The sequence below is a fragment of the Neophocaena asiaeorientalis genome, unplaced genomic scaffold, assembly GCF_003031525.2.
Source record: "Neophocaena asiaeorientalis asiaeorientalis breed wild unplaced genomic scaffold, Neophocaena_asiaeorientalis_V1.1 scaffold79, whole genome shotgun sequence".
Taxonomy (NCBI): Eukaryota; Metazoa; Chordata; class Mammalia; order Artiodactyla; family Phocoenidae; genus Neophocaena; species Neophocaena asiaeorientalis.
Window position 1 is genome coordinate 8,691,148 of NW_020175402.1, and position 9,440 is coordinate 8,700,587.

Here is a 9,440-nt window from a genome sequence, read left to right on the forward strand (position 1 = left end):
TTTTTTTGCGGTATGCGGGCCTCTCACTGTTGCAGCCTCTCCAGTTGCGGAGCACAGGTTTCGGACGCACAGGCCCAGCGGCCACGACCCACGGGCCCAGCCGCTCGCGGCACGTGGGATCCTCCTGGACCAGGGCATGAACCCGCGTCCCCTGTATCGGCAGGTGGACCCCCAACCACTGTGCCACCAGGGAAGCCCTGTGTTTTTATATTTTTAAAGTGTTTCTTATAAATGAATATAATTGGGCTTTTAAGAAATCCATTTTAATGATATCTGTCTTTTAGTCAGCTTGTTTAAACCATGTGTATTTCATGTAATTACTGATAGAGTTGGATTAAGGTCTACCATTTGCTATTTGTCTTTCTGTCTTATCTGTTCTTTGTTCATTTATTCACCCACTGTTTTCTTCTTTTGGATAATCAAGTCATATTTATTATTTCATTTTTTTCCCTTTATTAGGTTCCAGTTATACATTTTTATAAAATTCTTTTCAGTAGTTACTATAGAGATTTAAATATGCATCTTGGACCTATTACTCTATGTCTTAGTTCAAGCTGCTATAACAAAATACCATAAACTGATTGGCTTAAACAACAGAAATTTATTTCTCACTGTTTGGGTGGCTGTGAGACCCAAATCAGGGCACCAGCATGATTGGGTTCTGGTGAGAGTCCTCTTCCTGGTTTGCAGACAGCTGTCTTCTTGCTGTGTCCTAGCATGGCAGAGAGAGGAAGCAAGCTCTCTTGCCCCTCTTCTTCTTCTTTTTTTTTTAAATTAATTAATTTATTTAATTCATTTATTTTTGGCTGCGTTGGGTCTTTGTTGCTGCACGCAGGCTTTCTCTAGTTGTGGCGAGCAGGGGCCACTCTTCGTTGCAGTGCACAGGCTTCTCATTGCAGTGGCTTCTCTTGTTGCGGAGCATGGGCTCTAGGCACACAGGCTTCAGTAGTTGTGGCTTGTGGGCTCTAGAGCGCAGGCTCAGTAGTTTTGGTGCACGGGCTTCATTGCTCCGCGGCATGTGGGAACTTCCCGGACCAGGGCTCGAACCCATGTACCCTGCATTGGCAGGCAGATTCTTAACCACTGCACCACCAGGGAAGCCTGCTCCTCTTCTTATAAGGGCACTAATCCCATGAGGACTCTATCCTCATAACCTAATTAATTCCTAAAGGCCCCATCTCCAAATACCATCACATTGGAGATTAGAGTTTCACTGTATGAATGGGGGTGGGGGGGGAGGGAGAGACAAACATTCAGTCCATATCACAGTATTACAGACTCATTGTAGTATTAAATTAATATGTTTACCACTGTTTTAACAATGTAAGAACCTTACAACAGTTCAGCTCCTTTCACTCCCTTCCACCTTTTGTGCTATTATTCTTTATTTCTTTATTATATTTTACTTCTATATATGTTATAAACCCTACAAGACATTTCTATTATTGTTTTACTTGTCAATTTTTTTTTTTAAGGGAAGGCTATTTATTTATTTATTTTTTGCGTGTTGGGTCTTCGGCTTTCTCTAGTTGAGGCGAGCGGGGGCCACTCTTCATCGCGGTGCGCGGGCCTCTCACTGTCGTGGCCTGTCTTGTTGCAGAGCACAAGCTCCAGATGCGCAGGCTCAGTAGTTTTGGCGCACGGGCTTCATTGCTCCGCGGCATGTGGAAACTTCCCGGACCAGGGCCTGAACCCGTGTCCCCTGCATTGGCAGGGAGATTCTCAACCACTGCGCCACCAGGGAAGCCCATACTTGTCAATTTTTAATGTTTACACACACATTTGTCCTTGCCAGTGCCCTGTATTACTTTCTGAAGGTCTGTGCTTTCATCTGGGATCATTTTACTTCAGCCTGAAGAATTTCCTTTAATGTTTCTTGTGGTATAGGTTGGCCAGCAATAGATTTTCTCAACTTTTCTTTGTACAAAAATATCTTTGTTTCACCTTAATTCTTAAAAGATTGTCCCTCCTCTGTATAGAATTCTAGATTAGCAGGGTTGGGCTTTTTTTGTTTTCATTTCTGACCTTTTAAAATGTCATTCCATTTTCTTCTGGATTTATAGTTTCTGTTGAAATGTAGGCGTCAGTCTTATTACTGTTGCTTTAAAGATAATGTGTCTTCGTTTAGCTGCTTTTAAGATTTTCTCTTTGTCTCAGCTTTCAGCTGTTGACAATGATATGTCTAAGTGTGGTTTTCTTTAGTAAAACCTGTTTGGGTTTTACTAAGCTTCTTGAATTTGTGGGTTGATATCTTTCAACAGTTTTGAAAAATTATAAGTCATTTGAAGTAATCCTCAAATATTGCTTCTGTCCCAAATCTCTTTTCTCCCCTTCTGGGATTCTAATTACACAAATGTTAGAACTCATTATGCTCTGTTCCTACTATATTTTTCTCTGTTTCAGCCTGGATATTTTCTGTTGAACTGTCTTCAAGTTTGCTAATCCTGTCCTTTGTCTTTCTGCTGTACCCTTTTGTTGTTGTCATTATTGTTAAATATATCCAATAAGTCCTGGGACTTCCCTGATGGCGCAGTGGTTAAGAATCCACCTGTCAGTGCAGGAGACATGGGCTCGATCCCTGGTCCAGGAAGATCCTGCATGCCGTGGAGCAACTAAACCCTTGCGCCACAACTACTGAGCCTGTGCCCTAGAGCCCGTGAGCCACAACTACTGAGCCCACACACCACAACTACGGAAGCCCATGCACCTAGGGCCCTTGCCCCGCAACAAGAGAAGCCACTGCAGTGAGAAGCCTGTGCACTGCAACAAAGAGCAGCCTCCGCTCACCACCACTAGAGAAAGCCCGTGCACAGCAATGAAGACCCAACACAGCCAAAAATAAATTTAAAAATAAAAATAGGGCTTCCCTGGTGGCGCAGTGGTTGAGAGTCTGCCTGCCCATGCATGGGACATGGGTTTGTGTCCCAGTCCGGGAAGATCCCACATGCTGCAGAGCGGCTGGGCCTGTGAGCCATGGCCGCTGAGCCTGTGTGTCCGGAGCCTGTGCTCCACAACGGGAGAGGCCACAGCAGTGAGAGGCCCATGTACTGCAAAAAAAAAAAAAAAATTAAAATAAATAAATAAAGTTTCCAATCCCATAGCATTAAATATATATATATATATACACACACACATAATATATATCTCCAATAAGTTCTTGATTTCAGGTGTTGTATTTGCCAGTTTTAGAATATTTGATTATTTAAAAAAATTTATTCCACTTCTCTATTGACAATCTCTATTTTATATCCACCTTGTCAATCTTTTTTTCTTCTATGTTCTTTAACATATTATCAGAGTTATTTTAAAGTTCTTGTCTGTTAACTCCAGCATGTAGATCATTGTGGTTCTGACACTATCTTCTATTTTTTTCTCTTGACTACCAGTCATGTTTTCCTGCCTCTTTGCATGTCTAGTAATCTCCAATACGTGATATTGTTCAAATTGTAAATTATCCCAACATGATAAGTGTGTAATAGCATCTTACTGTCTTAATTTGCATTTTTCTGATTACAGGTAAGGTTGAGCACTTTTTCATATGTTTATCAGTCATTTGGTTTTCCTCTTTTGTGGAGGGCCTGTTCAACTTTTATTATTTATACAGTGGTACCCTCTATTCCTAATAGTACTTCTTTTTTATTGAAGTATAGTTGATTTAAGATGTTGTGTTAGTTTGAGGTGTACATCACAGTGATTCAGATATATTCTTTTATATTCAGATATATTCTTTTTCAGATTCTTTTCCCTTATTTGTTATTAAAAATATTGAGTATAGTTCCCTGTGCTATACAGTAGGTCTTTGTTGGTTATCTTTTTATATATAATAGTGTATATATGATAGTGTGTATATGTTAATCCCAACCTCACTTTCTCCTTTGGTAACCATAAGCTTGTTTTCTATGTCTGTAGGTCTATTTCTGTCTTGTAAATAAGCTCATTTGTATTTTTCTTGGATTCATATATAAGCTATATATATACCAGAAGCCATTAACAAATAAGAAATATAAATGGCTTTTAAGCTATATCATATGATATTTGTCTTTCTCTGTCTGGCTTACTTCACTTAGTATGATAATCTCTAGGTCTATCCATGTTGCTGTAAATGGCATTATTTCATTCTTTTTTATGGCTGAGTAATATTCCTTTGTATATATATATACCACATCTTCTTTAGCCATTCATCTGTCAATGGGCATTTATGTTGCTTCCATGTCTTGGCTACTGTAAATAGTGCTGCAATGAACATTGGGATGCATGTATCTTTTCAAATTATAGTCTTCTCTGGATATATGCCCAGGAGTGGAATTGCAGGATCATACTCTATTTTTAGTTTTTTAAGGAACTTCCATAGTGTTCTCCATAGTGACTGTACCAATTTACATTCCAACCAGTAGTGTAGCGGGGTTCCTTTTTCTCCACATCCTCTCCAGCATTTATCATTTGTAGACTTTTTGATGATGGCCATTCTGACTGGTATGAGGTGATATCTCACTATAGTTTTGATTTGCATTTCTCTAATAATTAGCTAATGTTGACCTAATTATTAATTATCTTTTCATGTGCCTGTTGACCATCTGGATGTCTTCTTTGGAGAAATGTCTATTTAGGTCTTCTGCCCATTTTATGCTTGGGTTGTTTTTTTCGATATTGAGTTGTATCCTAATAATTCTTCTTGCCTTAAAGCCCACTCTGTCTGATGTTAATATGCATAGGTATTTGGTTAGTAACCTCACCCAGAGGGGACTTCCACTTCCTTTAACTGACTTGGGAATTATACTGTTTTTACTGTGTTAATGTTTATCCTAGAGGTTATAATCTACACACTTAACTTCTTCAAATGTAGAGTTAATCAACCCTCCCTCCAAAGAAGATTTTCACTTGCTTTTTCCAGGAGGCTGGAGGCACACAGTCTGAGGGCACATCAATCTAAGTTCAAGACTTAAGTTTACAGACCATCCAACCGATATAAGCTGGGGCTGCAAGTCCATACTAGGGCTGGCTTCTGGAAGCATGGCTTCTGAGATTCCTGGCTTATCGTGGGGAAGGTTTTCTATATGATCATTCACTATGTACTCTAACTTTATCTGTGCCCCTTGCGCAGGGAGTCGGCAAAACAACAGTTCCAATTGGCCAGAATTAGAAAAAATGACTTTCTTGCTTGGTTTATCTGTCAAACTTTCTGTTTTCCTTCCATTTTGTTCTGGTAATTCTGTACCCTCTGGTTACACCAGTTTACCAGCGTTTTTAGTTGTTTTCAAAGGGAGAATTGATCTGAGTAACTTAGCCTGACATTACCAGAAAAGAGAAGTCTACCAGACCCCAGACTCCATTTGACAGAGATGGAAACTGTGGATCAGTGGGGGGTGAGGCCACTTTCCCAGGGTCTCAGAACCAGTAAGAAGTGGCACCAGCCTGCAGACTGAGGACTGTCCTACACCAAGCCTGGTGATCTCTCCACTCATTCCCTGGCAGTACCCTCTTTGAGACTTGGTTTCTCCATATATAATGAAGAAGTCAGACCAGACGTTCTTTGAGGGCCCACTGGGCTCAGAACAGAATTTCATAATTTTTCAATCCTCTGAGACCCACCCAGCCTCCTCCCCAACCTTCAGTTCTGGATTGGCTCTTCTTAGATCCGAACCCTGAGGTTAGTCACAGATAATTCCCACATCAGCCACAAGGGGGCAGTGGTGTGCAGAGATCGCCCAGGTTCTGAGATGATGGCTGAGCCAAGGGCTTCTTGGAGGTCTTTGCTTCTCACTGTCAGAGTAAAGGGGAAAATGATTTTGCCTGGGATCCAAAGCCCCCTGTCCCTTCTGCTTCATTTCATTTGACAAACTCTGGCTGGTGCACGGAGATAAGTCATCCCCTGCCTCTACCCTTGAGGACTTCATGGTCCACTAAATCCTTCTCTCCAGGCTAGATTGCAGGCTGATTTTTCCACCTCCCTGTTTTTGCTCCTGCTGTTCTCCTTCCCCCATCGCTGCCATTTCTCCTCATTCTTAATGCTCAGCTCAGATGCCAACTCCTCCCTGGAGCCTCCTAAACACTCCCATCATAATGCCCCTCTCCCCTCCCTGTGCTCACAGCCCTGGCTCTATGTTTCGAATCCTGGTCTGGCCATGTCCTTGTCTCATTCCTCAGGCAGGGCAGTGTCCCCCTCAGCTCTGGGCCCCCTGTGCCAGCCCAGGACACCATGAGTGCTGGAGGGAAGGAGGTGGAAGGTCTGCTGGATGGGATTTCTGGCAGAGCTGCAGTGGATTAGAGCCCAGCACTGAGAGGGCTCCACCGTGGAGGCTCATTTCTCTACCCCAAACCCCAAGCCTTTTTGGGATCCAGCTTTGCACTCACTGCTAAGGAAATGACAAGAAAAGCTTCTAGTTCCAAGAACCAGTGAATACATAATGAAATCATAAAAACAGCAGAAGAAAACATAGAAGGGTTTCTGATTAACTTTGGAGTTAGACCTTTCTATGACTCAAAACCAGAAGCCATTAACAAATAAGAAATATAAATGGCTTTTAAACTTTTGAAGAAATCCTCAGCCTTTTTTTTTTTTTTTTTTTTTTTTTTTTGTGGTACGCGGGCCTCTCACTGTTGTGGCCTCTCCCATTGCAGAGCACAGGCTCCAGACGCGCAGGCTCAGCGGCCATGGCTCACGGGCCCAGCCGCTCCGCGGCATGTGGGATCTTCCCAGACCGGGGCACAAACCCGTGTCCCCTGCATTGGCAGGTGGACTCTCAACCACTGCACCACCAGGGAAGCCCTGAAGAAATCCTCAGCCTTATTTGTAAGAAGATAACCACAGATTAAAAATACATTGAGGGCTTCCCTGGTGGCGCAGTGGTTAAGAATCTGCCTGCCGATGCAGGGGACATGGGTTCGAGCCCTGGTCGGGGAAGATCCCACATGCCGCAGAGCAACTAAGCCTGTGCGCCACAACTCCTGAGTCTGCTCTCTAGAGCTCACGAGCCACAACTACTGAGCTGCGTGCCACAACTACTGAAGCCCAGGCGCCTAGAGCCCGTGCTCTAGAACAACAGAAGCCACCGCAATGAGAAGCCCATGCACCGCAACGAAGAGCAGCCTCCCCTCGCCACAACTAGAGAAAGCCCACACAGCAACAAAGACCCAATGCAGCCAAAATAAATTTTTAAAAATTGTTTTAAAAAAGCAATGTACTTAAAAAAAATACATTGAGATTTCATTTTCACCTATCAGGTTGGCAGAAATCCAGAAGTTTGATATCGTTCTTTAGGTGACACTGTGGAAAAGCAGGCATGCTCAGCGTTGCTGGGGAAGGGGAGATCCCATGGGGGACCAGATGGCAATATCTATCCAATTTACAAATACCCCTGTGTTAGACTGGATTTAAGGTGACCTCCTTGGCTTTCAACTTTGTGTGATCCTTTGCATGTGGGCAGAATCGGTAAAGATGATGAAAATAGGGGCTCAATGATTATGTTCCATTATATGGCAAAAGAGATTTTGCAGATGTAAATAAGGTCCCAAATCAGTGGATTTTAAGGAAGAGAGATTACCCTGAGGGGGCTGGACCTGATCAGCTGAGCCCGTTAAATGCAGAGAATTTTCTCCAGCTGGTCTCAGGAGAAGTCAGAGATTTGAAGCATGAGAAGGATTCATTGTGCCGTTTGGAGGAAGCCACATGGTAGAGTATGTAGGTGTCCTCCAGAAGCTGAGGGAGGCCCTCAGCTGATCGCCAGCAAGAAACCAGAGACCACAAGGAAGCCATCTCTACCAACAACAGGAGTGAGCTTGGAAATCGATTTTCCCCCTGACGCTCCAGATGAGGACTAAGCCTCACCAACACCTTGATTCCATCCCGGGCAGAGAACCCAGCTACACCATGCAGGACTGACCTATAGACTCTCAGCGTGTTATTTTAAGCTGCTGAGTTTGTGATACTGTTATGCAGCCACAGAAAACAAATACAGTACCTTCAACCCAGCCATCCACTCCTGGGAATTAATTCTGCGAGTATACCTTTAACGTGTATTAAACAAAGTATGTACGTGATTATTTACTGCAGCATTATCGTAATACCAAAAAAAAAAAACTAGAAAGGACTCAAATGTCCATCAATAGGGAATTGGTTAAATGAATTATTTCAGTCTACAATAGAATATTAGGCAGTGATATAAAAGAACAAGAAGCTCTGTTGGCTGACTAAAATCTCTAAGACGTGTGGCTAGTGGGAAAATGTACCGCACAGTATATATAGTTTGTTACGTTTTATGTAAAAAGGGCGTTAGGAACATTTATTCATTTTTGTACGTGCATAAAGCAACTCTGCAAGAAAACCTCAGATACTAATAAAAACTGGTGACCTGTAGGCAGTGGGGACAAGGAGTCAGAATAGGGCAAATGAGGCACACGCATCCGAGTGAGACTTTTTATTGTATGCTTTTTATACATTCTTTTGGAACAATGAGAATGTATTAATTAATGAAAAATCAAATTAAACTAATTGTTTAAAAAAAAAAGAGTCAATGGGGGAATTCCCTGGCTGCCCAGTGCTTAGGACTCCACACTCTCACTGCCGAGGGCCCAGGTTCAATCCCTGGTTGGGGAGCTAAGATCCCACAAGCTGTGTGATGCGGCCAAAAAAAATAAAATGAGTCAATGGGGGCTTCCTTGGTGGCGCAGTGGTTGAGAGTCCGCCTGCCGATGCAGGGGACGCGGGTTCGTGTCCCAGTCCGGGAAGATCCCACATGCCGCGCAGCAGCTGGGCCCGTGAGCCATGGCTGCTGAGCCTGTGAGTCCAGAGCCTGTGCTCCGCAACGGGAGGGGCCACAGCAGTGAGAGGACCGCGTACCGCAAAAAAAAAAAAAAAAAAAGAGTCAATGAGCACTACCTCCCTAGATTCTTTCTGGGCCTGAGCCTGCTCCCTTGTTTTTCCCCCAGAAGTTGATCCTGGGGCGTGTCCTCCATGGCACCCTTGACCTCTGGCATTCCATCCTCAGTCTCCCTTCTGCCCTAGGGGAACTGGAGAGACGGATTCAAATAGCTGTGTCTGAGCACGTCATGTCTCTGGAACTCAGTTTTCCCATCTGTGAAATGGGGATGATAATACCTCTGAGGATTGTTGGGGGATTAAATGAGATAATCCATGTCAAGTGACCCACCTGTAGAAGGTGCTCCTGGCATTTGTGCTGGCTGGGATGGAAAAAAGGGCAGTCCTCGTGGAAGGAGTTTATTGAGCACATAGTAGTTGGACCACAAATGACAGTTTCCTCCATTTCCCGCTCACTCACTATGTGACCGTGGCCCAACTCCTCCCTCTGTCTAGTCTCCATTCCTTCAGTTGCAAATGAGAAGTTTGGATTGAATGAGCTCTCCGTCTTGTGTGTGAGTTTGGGGCCCTCGGTGACCATGGAGAGCTCTCTCTCATTTCAGATATGGGTTAGTGAGGCCCAGAC